This window comes from Canis lupus, chromosome 5 (genome assembly GCF_048164855.1).
Source record: "Canis lupus baileyi chromosome 5, mCanLup2.hap1, whole genome shotgun sequence".
Lineage (NCBI taxonomy): Eukaryota > Metazoa > Chordata > Mammalia > Carnivora > Canidae > Canis > Canis lupus.
Window position 1 is genome coordinate 48,008,156 of NC_132842.1, and position 16,789 is coordinate 48,024,944.

The 16,789-nt window shown below is 41.7% G+C and overlaps 1 protein-coding gene across 2 annotated transcripts in view; it reads right to left on the reverse strand.

The window, feature by feature from the left end:
* Window positions 1–16,789, reverse strand: part of DEPDC1B (DEP domain containing 1B) — an 82,226-nt gene that overhangs the window by 47,859 nt on the left and 17,578 nt on the right. The window lies entirely within an intron of this gene.

Here is a 16,789-nt window from a genome sequence, read left to right on the forward strand (position 1 = left end):
TTTTTAAGATTTTATTTATTCATGAGAGACACAGAGAGAGAGGCAGAGATACAGACAGAGGGAGAAGCAGGCTCCATGCAGGGAGCCCAATGTGGGACTCGATCCCAGGACTCCAGGATCACACCCTGAGCCGAATGCAGACACTCCATCGCTGAGCCACCCACGTGTCCCAAAAACTCTCCTTCTTAATGTTGACATGGAAGTCAGGAGGTAGTTTACTTTTTATTTATTTAAGCCAAAACAAAGGTTTAAAATCTTATCCATGATACCCACAGGAAAAATAATTCAAATAAACAATAAAGATCTTATTCTTAAGGAAAATGCATAGAGATATAAAGAATTTTTAAATGTCTATAGTTTACCAAAAAAAAAAAAGTCTGTATTGAGGTAAATCAGAAGAATCACAAATAATAAGCACTATAGAGGAATATTTCAAGAATAGTCACAAGAGACTTGAAAAAGGATGGCTAATGAAATTAAGTTGAGATTCATCTTCTCTGAAAAGAATATCCAATAACTACACTTTATTTGAAAAGTCAGTGAGAAAAAAAATGAAATTAAATTGAGTTAAAGATAAATAAACTGAAAGACAGCTTAAATTTTTTAATCAAGTTATCTCCAAGGCAGGTATTTCCAAACAATTCCAAAATACAAATCAAATAAATCTCCAAAGCCAGTGAAAGTTACTCTGACTCTTAAGTAAAGGCTGACTTGCAGAAGTCCGATCCTATTGCTAAGCCAACAATCACAAAAAAGTCCTACTGCCCTACTGCCAACCAAAGTATATAGCACGTGTGCACACTCAGGCACACACACACACTCTCACATTTACACACACATATAATGTTACAAACATGTCCAGGGAGTTCAGAGGTCATCCATCTTTCAGTTCCTTAAAAATTAAACACCATCCCTACCCCTCACCCCTCCACTAATACCCACTGCTTACCGTCCCAACTCCTTCAACTTAAGTGTGAAAATATGACCTGAGTTCCAGCCCTAATTCTCTCACCAACAGTCTGTGTTGTCTTCTGGCAAGTAACAGTGTGTCTCAGTTAAAGTTTATTCATTTGTCCAATAAGGATGACCCCATAAATGTTCTCCTGGGTTCAAAATGTGTTTCCTGTATTCCCACACCCAGAAACAATTAATACCTTCCAAAAACCAAAGTGGTAGTTCTCATGTGGAGAACTGTGATAGGAGAGCTACCAGGGAGCCACATTCTTCCTTCACCCTGGGAAGATGAGATCTCTGCCATAATATCTGCAGCTGTCACAGGAGGTGTGGGATCTTTAGGGCAATCTGGCCAAAGATGAAAATGCAGAAGAGCTCCCCCTCATGGACTTCTTTTACTGCGTGCACTGAGAGTTTTCCCTGTAATTTTAACACTCCAATTATGTCATCTTAGGCTTCAAAGCCTGTCAGAGATGACCTAATCCAAATGTCACATTTTTCACTTGGGGAAATGAAGCCCCAAAAGAGGAAAGCAAACTTACTGAAAGCCTCACAACGAACAGGCCGAGAGAACAAACCATCTTGCATCAAAGATTTGCAAGCCCTATTTATTTAATAGGGACATTACAAAACTTTATTGAAAGAAACTAATGATGTAAATTGATAGATATATTAAAAAAGAAGATTCAATACCCATATTCAATAGTAAAATGTCAATGTCAATACTCCTCATGAAGATAGATACTTAAGAAGAAATTCTGATCAAAATAAAAAGTTTCCTATGTTATGCTGAGTGAAATAAGTCAATCGGAGAAGGACAAACATTATATGGTCTCATTCCTTTGGGGTATATAAATAATAGTGAAAGGGAATAAAGGGGAAAGGAGAAAAAATAAGTGGGAAATATCAGAAAGGGAGACAGAACATGGAAGACTCCTAACTCTGGGAAAAGAGCTAGGGGTGGTGGAAGGGGAGGAGGGCGGGGGGTGGGGGTGACAGGGTGGTGGGCACTGAGGTGGGCACTTGACAGGATGAGCACTGGGTGTTATTCTGTATGTTGGCAAATTGAACACCGATAAAAAATAAATTTATTATTAAAAAAAGTTTCCTATGAAACATGATAAACTGACTGTAAAATGTATATGGAAATGCAAGAGGCCAACAACAATCAAGACATTCTTGGGCAGTCCCAGTGGCCCAGCGGTTTAGCGCCGCCTTCAGCCCGGAGTGTGATCCAGGAGACCCGGGATCAAGTCCCACGTCGGGCTCCCTGCATGGAGCCTGCTTCTCCTTCTGCCTGTGTCTCTGCCTCTCTCTCTCTCTCTCTCTCTCTCTCTCTCTCTGTCTGTCATGAATGAATAAATCTAAAAAAATTTTTAAAAAGACATTCTTAAAGAAGAAAAACAAAGTGAAAAAAAAAAAAAAAAGAAAGAAAAACAAAGTGAGGTGACTTGCCCTACAAGCTACCGAGGCTATTTAAGATAACACAGTCGGGGCAGCACTGATGGCAAAGACCATGGACTCTCAGCTTCAACATCACCGACATTTTGGGCTGGATAATTCTTACCGTGTGGAGCTGTCCCATGTACTGTGAGTTGTCTGGCAGCATCTCTGGCCTCCATATACTGGATGCTAATAGGACACCCTCCCACGTGAGATAACCAAAAATATTTCCAGACACTGTCCCCTAAAAAATGGTTCCCAGGTGAACATCATGGGTCTAGACAGACAATCTAAAACAAACATACATATTTATTTAGAAACCTGATTTACAAGAAAAGAGATATTACAGATCAATAAAAAAGTATGGACTGTCCAACTGGTTATCCCTTGCATCCCTGCTGCAGAGTGTACTTCCAAAGATGTTTTACAAAGGCACTTCCCATCCACATGGTCTTTTGCAAGTGATCTTGCCACTACCCTATCAAGAGGTATTCTGAGTGTGTTTCTCTATTCTTTTGAGTCTGGGTGATCCCACTCCAACTGCTTTGGTAACTAGAAGATGGTAGGAATGAGACAGCCCTTAACTGGCCTGGAACGCCCTTCCTGTCTCATAGAACTCCCAGGCTCCTTGCCAAGCTCTTAGAAACCAGCCATCAGGTACAAAAGGGCCACGCCCCTGAGAGCAGCATACTGAGAGGTGCCTAAGCAACAAAAAGAGGCCATGGGAGATGAGACACTGCTCGGAAGGAAACTGAGGTCAAGAAGCACTGCAGCTCCAGACTTGGGCATGTAGAAGTCATCCTGGAAGTGGATTTTCCAGCCTCAACAGCCCCAGGCAATGTCCAGCTAAGACTCCCCCCCAAATTATGTAAAAATAACAATGATTGTTTTAAGCCACTGTGTTTGGGCATAGTTTTGTTACACAACAGAAAAGCAGAATAGAAATTTGTGGCATTTCTATCAGGACAGGCTATCAGTGGAGGCCTGGAGAGCTCAGGAAGACATGTTAGGGGAGCCTAGAATAAATGTCAGGAAGTGGTGGTTGGAGGCCATAAGGACTCATGTTGCATAGTAGCACCAATTTCAGTCAAAACTGTCACCTGCAGCAACATGAAAAGTACAAAAAAGGTGGATGTGGAGAAGGAGTTCTCCAGGACGAATGTTGAAAGTGCCGGCTGGTTTCTTTTAGCCTTGATAACAAGGTATGGATAGAAATAAACTGAAGAAGGACTGCTTCAATTTTGAAGCAGAATTTAGAAGAAATTCAAAGAACCCATGACTTGTTTCAAAAACAAAACTATTTATCATCCCCAAACTCCCCCAACAAAAGATTATTATTTTTTTTGTTCATGAGAGACATAGAGAGAGAGACAGAGAGAGAGGGGGGCAGAGGCAGAGGGAGAAGCAGGCTCCATGCAGGGAGCCCGACGTGGGACTCGATCCCAAGTCTCCAGGATCACACCCTGGGCTGAAGGCGGCACTAAACTGCTAAGCCACCTGGGCTGCCCCAAAAGATTCTCAAGGTAAAAATGGCCTTACGACCAATATCAAATTCAAGATGTTTCTGGTAATATATGGTCTCACAGGATGCTTGGGTGGATCAGCAGTTAGGCGTCTGCCTTCAGCTCAAGGAGTGATCCTGGAGACCTGGGATCGAGTCCCGCATTGGGCTCCCCGCATGGAGCCTGCTTCTCCCTCTGCCTCTGCCTGTGTCTCTGCCTCTCTCTCTGTGTCTCTCATGAAAAAAATAAATAAAATCTTTAAAAAATAAATAAAAATAAAACATGGTCTCAGACCAGTCACATGTGTGGCTATAAAAGACTTTAATTGAGGCACCTGTGTGGCGCCTTCGGTTAAGCGGCCAATTTTTTATTTCAGCTCAGGTCACCATCTCAGAGTCCTGACATCAAGCCCCACATTGGTCCCTGCACCCAGCAGGAAGTCTGCTTGAGGATTCTCTCTTTCCCTCTGCCTCTGCTCCTCCCACTGCTCTCGAGCACAAACACACCCTCTCTCTCTAACATAAGTAAATCTTTTTTCAAAAAAAAAAAAAAAAAAAAAGACTTTTACCCTAACCTCAAAAAGACTGAAGGCAGCACCTTACAGATCATCTTGGTTAAACTGAGAGTTTAAGAATCTTGAGGGGGAAATATGCAGAATCACTCACAGGAAGCAGAACTCTGTCCTAATCAAGAAATGGCAGACCTATGTTCAACTGCACTTTAGAAGTGCTATGGGCCTGTGATTGCTTTATGTGATGCCATAATGGGATATATTTGAGGAGTCGTGAGGCAGGCAATGAATGCAGTTTGCAAATGAATTGTAACCAGAATGCATTTTGCAAGGATGGCCACAACAGTATTGTCCAGCTTTCCCCAGTGTGGCTCTTCCTCAATGTGGCTTTCATGAGGTAAAAAACTCAACAAGATAAGATTTCTCTACCTCCGGAAGGTGAGCAATCCCAGTCACTGCTTTGACAAATGGAATATGGCAAAAGTGATGCTTTACCAATTCTAGGCCTAGTCCTTAGCTGCCTGGCAGTTTTCTCCTTTTGCCTATTGGAAATATTTGCCTTTGGGATATATCCAAGAATGGTTGGAATCCAGCCACCATGTAAGGATAATGATCACCCTAAGACCATCACGCCACAAAAAGAATAACCCGTGTGAAGATGCGTGATAGGATCAAACCTCATGTAAAAAGAGAGAGGGACGAAGAAGCACAAAGGCACCAACCACATCTCTGAGCAGAGAAAGAAGTCATCTTGGAAGTGAACTTTTGTAGCCCAACTGGTGCCTTAAGGATAATGGACAAACTACCAGATGAGCTCTTTCTAAATTCTAGACACTAACGTTTGAGATAGGTTGTTTTTCAGAAACAGAAAATCAGAACAACCCTAACTTCATATCATGAATAAAAATCATGAGTAAAACCATAAAATTTAGAATATGATAAAAAATGTCTTTCAGTAATGAAAGGATCAAGCAAGATACAAAAACTACAAAGTGTAAAAAAAAAAAGACTGACACATTCACTTATGTTAAAATAAAACTTTTCTGCTTGTCAAGACGCCATGAATAAAACAAAACAAAAAAAAGATCTTTGTAATCCAAATAACTGAAAAAAGGATGAATATCCAGAATATGTATTTTTAAACTCCTAAAAATTTATAAGAAGAAAAAAAATCCTATAGAAGAAGGCCAAAGTCACGAACCAGGTATCTCCAGATGTAGAATCAGGAATAATGAATAAACATACAAAAGAGGCACCTATCAGTAATCAACATCACAAGCATTTCACACTTAACAGATTGGGAAAAATTAAGTTAGTCAATACCAAATGTTTTCTACTACTGGGACAAAAATTAGCAGAGCCACGATGGAAAATGGTTTGGCATTACCTAGCAATATCCCCTAAACTAATTCCACTCTATGTAACTGGGTAGCTTAAGGAAACTTGTACACATGTGCCAAAGGAGACATGTCCATAAACGTTCATGGCAGCCTTGTTTATAAAAGCAAAAAACTGGAAGCAACCTAAATCTCCAGTGGGAGGGAAACAGATAAATGGACTGTGATATACTGATAGAATATAAAGTAGCTGAGAAAATTCCATAACCAAAAAGACATCCACGTGGATGAATCTCAAAAACCATGAGAAAGAAAAGAACAAGTCAGAGAAGAACACATACTCTCTGATATCTGTTATTATGAAGTTCAAAACAGAGAAAAATATTCAGAAGTCAAAGCAATACACTGCTTATGGATACAAGCGTAAGTGTTAAAACAATAAGGAGAAGCAAGGAAATGATTAACACAGAAGGCAGGATATTGATGATCTCTTGGAGAAGAAAGTGCAAATTGTCAGTAAACAGGTATTCACTTTATTATTCTTATATAAATTATTCAGATAAAGTGTATACACTCTTGCATGAAATCTATTTTTAAATACAAATGAGAACATTTAAAAAGAGCAGAGCTCCCTCTAGTGGACCATATTTGTCTTTGCTTTTAGGATTCTAAATTTAATCCTAACATTAGGATCTTGGATCCCTAAAATATAAAGTCGCTTAGGAATGATCTAGTTGTACACCAAATAAAATGAGACTGGAAGAGGAATCAGCCACGGCTAATCATCCACTATAACAATCCAGGTCTCGTACTGCCACCTCTATTGCCAAATTTTGGTTGGAAAAAAAGTAATTAAAAACAAACCATTCCTAGGATGCCTGGCTGGTTCAGGGGATGAAGCAGACTCTTGATTGCAGGGTTTTAAGTCTGAGCCCTATGTTGGGTGCAGAGATTACTGAAAAATAAAATCTTTTAAAAAATAGAATAAAATAAACCATTCCAGAATTACTATCCTCTGATGACCTTACTTGAAACAAAGTTGAATGTGTTACTTAATCAATCAATACAAAATATTCCAAGGCGTCTAAACTGCAAGGAAAACACCGTTTATAAATCTTAATAAATCTGAGGCATAAATGACAATGCAAAAACAAAGTTCTTCCCATAATGTATGCTAAAACTGTTTCTTCAGCATCAGCAGAAACTCGCAGCATCTACCGCTTTGGCCAGCCTGCCTCCTTGCCTCAGTAAGCCTCAGGCTCTGTGCAAGAAAAGCCAGGCGGAGAGTGACTATTACAGGAGGTGACCTGACACTGGTTCCCAAGAAACCCGGGGTCAGGCAAGCCCACGGCAGCCTGCGGGGCTCCACGGGGCTCCACGGGGCTCGGTCCCCACTCGACACTGGTCAAGACCAGCGGGGGTACAGGATCCGCATCCCGGAAGACGGCCAAGGACTGCATTCCGCCCTCCTGCTTAAGGCTGTACCAGGAACATCCAGTGTCTGAGGGAAGCTGAACAAAAGAGGAGGCTGGAAAGAGCGGGCGGCCTGCGGAAGCCCCGGCCTCTGGGCCCAGGCCCCGTCGTCCACGACCGCGCAGGAGCCCCGGGGGCGGGCCCAGGCCCCAGGCCCCGCAGCCGGCACGCTCAACGACTGGGGACCCCCCCCCCCAACCCCGGGGATTAGGGAAACAGCCGGGGAGAGCCCGCAGCTGAGACCCAGGGGCGGGCGGTGGGGGAGAGAAGGGCCCTGGGCGCTGAGGGCAGCCAGGGTGCGCCCCAAGGCCCGGCTGCGGGGACCCCGGGGACCCCGGCCCCCCAGGACGGCCGGCCCCGGTCTGGAGCGCATCCGGAAGGGCGCGTTTCGCTCTCCAGGGACTGGAGGCAGCGGGCCAGGAGGCAGCGGGCCAGGAGGCAGCGGGCCAGGAGGCAGCGGGAGGCAGCGGGCGGCCCCGCTTCCCTCCGCACAGGCCCCGCCACCGCTCCCTCCTCCCGGACGCGCAGCGTGCGCCCCGCCGGCTCCTTCAAGATCTGGAGTTTTGAATCCCAGCCCCCAGCCACAGGGACAACCGTGGCGCCGGGCTCAGCCGTGCCGAGGTCGAGGGCAGGGATCTGACCGAAGCCTGGGACCCAGGAGCGGAGACTGGTTGCTCCTCTGCGAGGTCCCCCCCGCCCGGGGAGGGGGGCACAGGGAGACATCATGTCCCACCAGTCCTCCCCACACAGGGGGCCTTCGGAAAAAGCACCGCGCCCCCACTGAAGGCTGGGGTCACTTACGCCGAACCTGTCCCCCTGCGCCCAGCGGGGGCATCCTTACCAGGGCAGGTGTGACGAGCCAGGGCAGTGGCCTCCGCTTCAGACCGACCCGCCACCCCCACGTGTACCAAGTCTACTGATCAGAGTGCTCCAAAGCGTCAGCTTCAGTTCTGGTGGAAATAAGACCAGGCTTTCTTTCCTTTCTTTTTTTCTTGTATTTTGAATTGTTTGCTCTTTTTTTTTTTTTCCTTTGGAATCAGGCCTACAGTTTCTTTGTTCATTTGTTGGTTTGTTTCCTTTTCCCAATTTTGGTATCAGGCTTTTCTCTCTCTCTCTCTCTTTTTCCTTTTTCTTCAGAATCAGGCTTATAGATTTTGTTTCCTTTTTTGTTAGTTTTCCTTTGTTCTTGGATTAGGCTTTTCTTTTCTTTAACCAGTCTTAATAAACCAATCAAAGTGCACCCAGGTAAAGGTGCAAACACTCCCCATTGCAAGCAAAGAGGAACTCTAGAAGACTGACGTCTGGGAAAGAGAAGCCAAAACACAACAGCGGAGTACACACGGCATACATCAGAAATACTACATGAATTGCTAGGCCCTGGACAGTCTATGACCTATTCTTAATATAGTATTACTCTCATGAGCAGGAAACATAATAAGCTTTCATAAGATGCAGAAAACAGAAACCTAAAAAAAAAAAAAAAATTTAATTAAAATTTTTTAAAAATAAAAAATAAATTTAAAAAAAGCCCAGAAACCTAGACATAATGACAAAATGGAAGTTCTCCCCCAAAAGATTAAGAAGAAATCAAAGCCTGGTATTTGTCCAAAACAGATATAAGCAATATATCTGAAGAAGAATTTACAACAACAGCCAGAAGAATGCTAGCTGGGCTTGAAAGAAGCATAGAAGACACCAGAGAAACCCTGGCTACAGAGATAGAAGACCTAAAAACCAGTCAGGCCAAAATAAAAAATGCTGTAACTAAGATGCAAAACTGCCTAGTTGTAATCAGAATGAGGATGGAAGAAGCAGAGGAACAAATAGGTGATAGAGAAGATAAAATTATGGAAAATAATGAAGCTAAAGAGGGAAATAAAGCTATTAGGTCATGAATATACCCAAGGAACTCAGCAATTGCACAAAGTGCAATAATATCCACATCATCGGAGTCCCAGAAGAAGAGCAGGAAAAAGAGGTAGAATATTTATTTGAACAAATTATAGCTGAGAACTTCCCTGATATGGGTAAGGAAACAGGCATTCAAGTCCAAGAGGCACAGAAAACTCCCCTCAAAATCAACAAAAACAGATCAACACCAAGACATATCATTATCAAACTTGCAAAATACCAAGATAAATAAAGAGAATTCTGAAGGCAGCTAGGAACAAAAGGTCCTTCACCTGAAAGAGTAGACACAAGAGGTTATTAGTAGCAGGCCAGAAAAGCACATGATATATTCACATGGATATACTATATCCAGCAAGGCTGTCATTCAGAATAGAGGGCGAGATAAAAAGTTTCTGAGACAAGCAAAAACTAAAGGAGTTCATGAACACTAAACCAGCCCTGAAAGAAATATTAAAAGATATACTTTGAGTGGGCAAGAAACCAAAAGCACCAAGGACTTGAAAGAAACAGAGACAATCTACAGGAACAGCAACTTTACAGGCAATACAATGGCACTAAATTCGTATCTATCAATAATTACTCTGAATGTAAATAGACTCAATGCTCTAATCAAGACACAGAGTATCAGAATGGATTAAAAAAAAAAACCATCAATATGCTGCTTACAAGAGACTCATTTTAGACCCCAAAACACCTTCAGATTGAAAGTGAGAGGGAAAGGAAACAGCCGGGGAGAGCCCGCGGCTGAGACCCAGAGGCGGGTGGTGGGGGAGAGAAGGGCCCGGGGCGCCGAGGCAGCGGCAGAGCGGCGAGGGCAGCCAGGGTGCGCCCCAAGGCCCGGCTGCAGGGACCCTGGGGACCCCGGCCCCCCAAAAGAGAACCATTTATCATGCTAGTGGACATCAAAAGAAAGCTGGAGTAGCAATCCTTGTATCTGACAAATTAGATTTTAAACCAAGGACTAATAAGGGCAAAACGACTGAGATCACACCATGCATATTTTCAGACCATACTTGAAGTCAACCACAAGAAAAAATATGGAAAGACCACAAATACATGGAGGTTAAAGAACATCCTACTAAAGAATAAATGGGTTAACTAGGAAATTAAAGAAGAAATAAAAATACATGGAAACAAATGAAAATGAAAACATGACAGTTGAAAACCTTTGGGACACAACAAAGGTGGTCATAAGCAGGAAGCATATAGCAATTCAGGCCTTCCTCAAGAAGCATGAAAAAGGGCAGCCCAGGTGGCTCAGCGGTTTAGCGTCGCCTTCAGCCCAGGGCGTGATCCTGGAGACACAGGATCGAATCCCATGTCGGGCTCCCTGCATGCAGCCTGCTTCTCCCTCTGCCTGTGTCTCTGCCTCTCTCTCTCTCTCTCTCTCTCTCTGTGTGTGTGTGTTCTCATGAATAAATAAATAAAATCTTTAAAAAAAAAAAAAAGAAGCAAGAAAAGTCTCAAATACACAACCTAACCATACATCTAAAGGACTTAGGAAAAGAACAACAAATAAAGCCTAAGACAAGCAGAAGAAGGGAAATTATTAAGATTAGAGCAGAAATAAATGACACAGAAATCAAAAACACAGTAGAACAGATCAAGGAAACTAGGAGTTGGTTCTCTGAAAGAATTAACAAAAATTGTTAAACCCATAGCCAGACTGATCAAAAAGAAAACAGAAAGGACCCAAATAAAATCATAATGAAGGAGGAGACATTACAACCAACACTGGAGAAATATAATTATAAGAGAATATTATAAGCAATTATCTGCCTACAAACTGGGCAATCTGGAAGAAATAAATTCTTAGAAACATATAAACTACAAAAACTGAAATAGGAAGAAATAGAAAATTTGAACAGACACATTAATAGCAAAGAAACTGAATTAGTAATCAAAAATCTCCCAACAAAACAGGGGGCCATCTGGCTTCCCAGGGGAATTCTACCAAACTTTTAAAGAAGAGTTAGTATCTCGTTTTCTCAAACCATTCCAAAAAATATAAATGGAAGGAAAACTTCCAAACTCATTCTATGAGGAATTACCTCAATTCCAAAACCAAAGACCCCACTAAAAGAATTACAGACCAAAATGCCTGATGAAGATGGATACAAAAATTATCAACTGGACACTAGCTAACTGAATCCAACAGTACCTTAAAAGGATTATTCACTACAATCAAATAGGATTTAGACCTGGGCAAATAGAGGTGGTTCAATATCCACAAATCAATTAACATGAACACCACATTAATAAAAGAAAGGACAAAAACCATATGATCCTCCCAAGAGATGCAGAAAAAAGCATTTGACAAAATACAGTATCCTTGCCTGATAAAAACCTTCAAGAAAGTAGAAAGAGAAGAAACACACCTCAACATCATAAAGCCCATTTATGAAAGACGCACAGCTAGTACCATGCTCAAAGGGGGAAAACTGAGAGCTTTTTCTCTACGGTCAAGAACAAGACAGGGATGTCCACTTTCACCACCATTATTTAACACAGTACTGAAAGTCCTACCCTCAGCAATCATACAACAAAAAGAAATAAAAGGCATCCAAATCGGGAAGGAAGAAGTCAAACTTTCACTCTTTACAGACAACATAATACTCTATGTAGAAAACCCAAGAGACTCCACCAAAAAATTGCCAGACTGATATATGAACTCAGCAAAGCTAGAGGATATAAAATCAACATACAGAAATCTGTTGTATTTCTATATGCCAATAAATGAAGCAGCAGAAAAAGAAATCAGGAAATTCATCCCATTTACAATTGTACCAAAACCCGTAAGATACCTAAGAATAAACCTAATCAAAGAGGTAAAATACCTATACACTGAAAACTATACAACACTTATGAAACAAACTGAAGAAGACACATAGAAATGGAAAAAATTCCATGCTCATGGATTAGAAGAGCAAATATTGTTAAAATGTCTATAGATTGTTATAATGCAATCTATACAGTCAGTGCAATCCCCATCAAAATAACACCAACATTTTTCACAGATCTTGAACAAACAATTCTAAAATTTGTATAGAATCAGAAAAGATCCTGAAAAGCCAAAGGAATGTTGATAAAGAAATGCAAAAAGGAAGGCATCACAGTTCTGGATTTCAAGGTGTACTACAAAGCTGTAACCATCAAGACAGCATGGTATTGACATAAAAACAGACACATAGATCAATGGAACAGAACACAGAACTCAGAAATGGACCCCCAACTCTGTGGTCAATTAATCTTCAACAAAGCAGGAAGGAATATCCAATGGAGAAAGTCTCTTTAACAAAATGTGTTGGTAAAACTAGATAGTCACATGCAGAAGAATGCAACTAGACTTTCTTACACCATACACAAAAATTAATTCAAAATGGATGAAAGACCTAAATGTGAGAAAGGAAACCATCAAAATCCTAGAGGAGAACACAGGCAGCAACCTCTTTGAACTTGGCCACACCAACTTCTTACTAGACACATCTCAGAGGCAAAGGAAACTAAAACAAAATGAACTATTGGAACTTCATCAAAATAAAAAGCTTCTGCAAGGGAAGGAAACAATCAACAGAAGTAAATGGCAACCTTCAGAATGGGAGAAGATATTCACAAATGACACATCAGATAAAGGGTTAGTATCCAAAATCTGTAAAGAACTTATCAAACTCAACACTTAAAAAACAAATAATCCAGTTAATAAATGGGCAGAAGACATCAATAGACACTTTTCCAAAGAAGACATACAGATGGCTAACAGACACATGAAAGGATGCTCAACATCTCATCATCAGGGAAGTACAAATCAAAACCACAGTGAGATACTACCTCACACCTGTCAGAATGGCTAAAATTAACAACTTAGGAAACAACAGATGTTGGCAAGGATGCAGAGAAAGGGGAACCCTCATACACCATTGGTAGGAATGCAAACTAGAACAGTCAACTCTGGAAAAAAGTATTGAGGTTCCCCAAAAAGTCAAAAATAGAACTACTCTATGACCCAGCAATTTTATTACTAGGTATTTATCCAAAGGATACAAAAATGCTGATTTGAAGGGGCACATGCATACCAACATCTATAGAAGCACTATTAACAATAGGCAAATTATGGAAAGAGCCCAAATGTCCATCACCTGATGAATGGATAAAATTTGTGGTATCTATGTATAATGGAATATTACTCAGCTATCAAAAAGAAAGAAATCTTGCCATTTGCAAGAATACGGATGGAACTAGAGGGTATTATGCTAAGCAAAATAAGTCAGAGAATGAAAATATGATTTTACTCATTTGTGGAATTTAAGAAACGAAACATGAGCACAGAGGAAGGGAAGGAAAAATAAATTAGATAAAAACGGAGAGGGAGGGAAACCCTAAGAGACTCCTAACTATAAAGAACAAACTGAGGGCTGCTGGAGGCTGGGGGTGGGGATGGGCCAAATGGGTGATGGGCAATAAGGAGGGCCCTTGTCGGGATGAGCACTGGGTATTATACATAAGTGATAAATCACTGAATTCTACCCCTGAAACCAATACTACACTATATGTTAACTAACTTGAATTTAAATAAAACAACAAACAACAACAAAGATTCCACTATGATTAAAGGATCAAATGAATATTATTAAGGAGCAGAGAGACGTGATCTGGTCTGAAAGACACTCCTACCTTATTAACAGTAACTACTTAGAAAATAAATCCTATTTACAATAGAAGAAAACATATACAATATTTACAGCTTAGATAAAGAAATGTGAGAATTTACAAAGAAAACTACCATCATTTACAGTACCACCAAAAAATGTAAACTACTTAAATCTAAACCTAACAAAATTTGTGCACTGTCTGTACATGCACAGCTACATAGCACAGTTGGGAAGTTAAAGACCTAAATGAAATGAGAACAGTACCATGTTCATAATTTGGAGGACTCAATTTTATTGTCAATCCCCCCAAAAAAAATGATCTACAGATTCCATGCAATTTCATTGAAAATTTGTACAGAAATTTTTACAGAAATACACAAGTAGATTCTAAAATGTACGTGAACAAGCAAAAGAACTAAAGTAGCAAAAACAATTTGGAAAAATAACAAAGCTGGAGGATTCACACTACGTGATTTCAAGAGTTATTATGTATCTGCAGCAATCCAGACAGTGTTGCATTGGAGAAAGATGGACATATAGGATGAAGGAATAGTATATTAAGTCAGAGGACTCTACATGGTGCTATGTCCTATATCCACACGAATACATGGCCCAAGATCAAGGAATGTAAGAACAGCCCTATTTACCATCCCTCCCAGTGACCCATCCCCACAACTCTTGGCTCTGCAGTTAGGTCCTGCACCCAGAAGACATGTGTATTCTTACCAGGGTACACAGCAAGGGCACTTTAGACCCTTGTGACAGGGAGCAGCAGACAAGAAAAGGAACTCCAGTCATGACAGGGGTTCTTGGTCCTGACCAGCAGGAGGGTGAGCTGCTCTTACTCCAGGGGGGCAAGAATACCTCTGCCACCTCTTGATACTTCTTTGTCTCACTCAACTGTGAGTGGGCATGTACAGAAACATCAGCCCAAGTGCATGGTGACCAAGGGTTCGGACACTCTCAGGAATGAACTTTGGGGTCACACTACTATGTTAGCCACCCAAAGCCAGTCAAGAGTGATAGATGAGGGTAAGGGAATTTACAACAGCAAGTTGAGAAGAGGATGAGAACCAGCTGCAGCCATGAGACTGGCTACTTGAGCAACAAGGGACAGATTCTTCCCAGTAATTTCCATCTCCTGGATTTTGCCTCAGGAAGAAAGCCCCATGAGCGTGTGTGGAGAAGCAGATGTGTGCACCACCAGTGATGGACTCCACCGAGCATGGAGGTGCATGGGTTCACAGCCCCTTTCAAGAAGCCGGCAGCCTCTAGGACAGCAGTCAGCCTCTAGCCACTGCTATCTTTCACATTTTGTCACGATACTTCCAGCACATCGGTGAGAACACGGTGGGTGGTGGAGCCAGGACAATTCTACCAGAAGACGCAGGACTCCTCTAGCAAGCAACCGTTGTCCAAGGACTCCCCAGCAGCCTGGTCAAGACTTTCTCAGAAATGCAGCCTGTGGTCTTTCCCAGAGGTCAGACTGCATTAGAGTGACTGCCCACCCAACCCTTTGCTCTCTTCTCCTTTATGCATTCCAGGTGCACCCCAACCCTAGCATTAATTTCATTTCACATCCAGACCCACTGTGGCAACTCTTTCTCTGCTCAGAGAGCTTGAACGAACAGACCCAGGCCTGCCTCACCCCAAACCCTGTGTGTTTGTTACAGTCCTTCCATTATGACTTCATATTATACTTAACTACAGCTCACTTGATGTGGGAAAAGAATGAGCCATTCTAATTCAGGAATAGGTGGGGTAATTATTGTTTAACTCCTTCCCAGTAAAAAGGGAACTCCTCACTTACTAACCTTTGAACTTCTTTCTCAATGAATACTAGGCATTGTGCTGGGTTTGGGGGACACAGATAAGGCAAATTCTTTCACAGCCTTATCCTCCACCACTCCCTGTGCAATCACACCCAACAAGTTTCTACATTCTCCAAGCTCACTTATGATGACTGACTGCTTTCACATGCATTTCCCTCCACCTTGACTGACCTCTCTTCCATCCTTGCCTGGCAAACACCCACTGATACATCAAGACTGAACCCAAGTGTCACCTCTGGACCAAAGTATTCTCTGACTTACACTAGCAGAGTTGATTCCTCAGCCCTCCTACAGCACAACCTAATCATGGCATCTGTGACAATGAATTAGAATTTATCTGTCCTCCTCACTAAACTGGAAGTCTTTGAAGCGTGAGTCATGCATCCAAAATGTTTAACACTGTAGCTGGCATATAATAGGGGCTCCCTGATACCTGAGAAGGGAAAAGGAGACAAAATGAGGAAGACTGCGAGAAGCAGCATACCTGAGAATCTAATTCACAAGGATCTTAACAATGCTAAGAAGCCAGAAAGTGAGTACTAATCAAGTGAAATGCTGACTGGACACTGGATATATAAAAATTCTGAGACAGACTATGCTTTCTGACACTCCCACAGAACACCTATCTAGCCTCTCCCACGTCTAGTTGGCAAGCTTATCAAATTCAGAGAGTGGTATGCCTTACCTTCCCAGCTTTCACAAGTCTTTTCTTACAGCCTACATCTCAAGGAAAATCCCCAATCTTCTCAGGATTTACAGCGTGCGGTTAATTGAGAAAATCTGTTTGCTGCCTCTGTGATCCTTGTTATTTTGTGTCAAAGTAAACAGTATTTAAGAACTACTCCTGTTCAATCTACCTTCTCTGGACGCAAGAGCTTCCTCTTCTTCTTAGGGGAGCTCAGTGAGCTATGTCCCCAGATTTTTCTGGATTCTCAATTCATGAAGCTCCATTACCTATTAATGATCATCGCTAGGCATCATGAATTCATAGGAAAGAAACATGGGTAAGGATTAAAGAAAAAAAAACTCTTAAAAGAAAAGATAGACAGCAATCTCTTGGACATCAGCCACAGCAACATATTTATGGATATGTCTCCGCAGGCAAGGGAAACCAAAGCAGAAAATAAACTATTGAGACTACATCAAACTACAAAGCTTTTGCACAGCAAAGGAAACC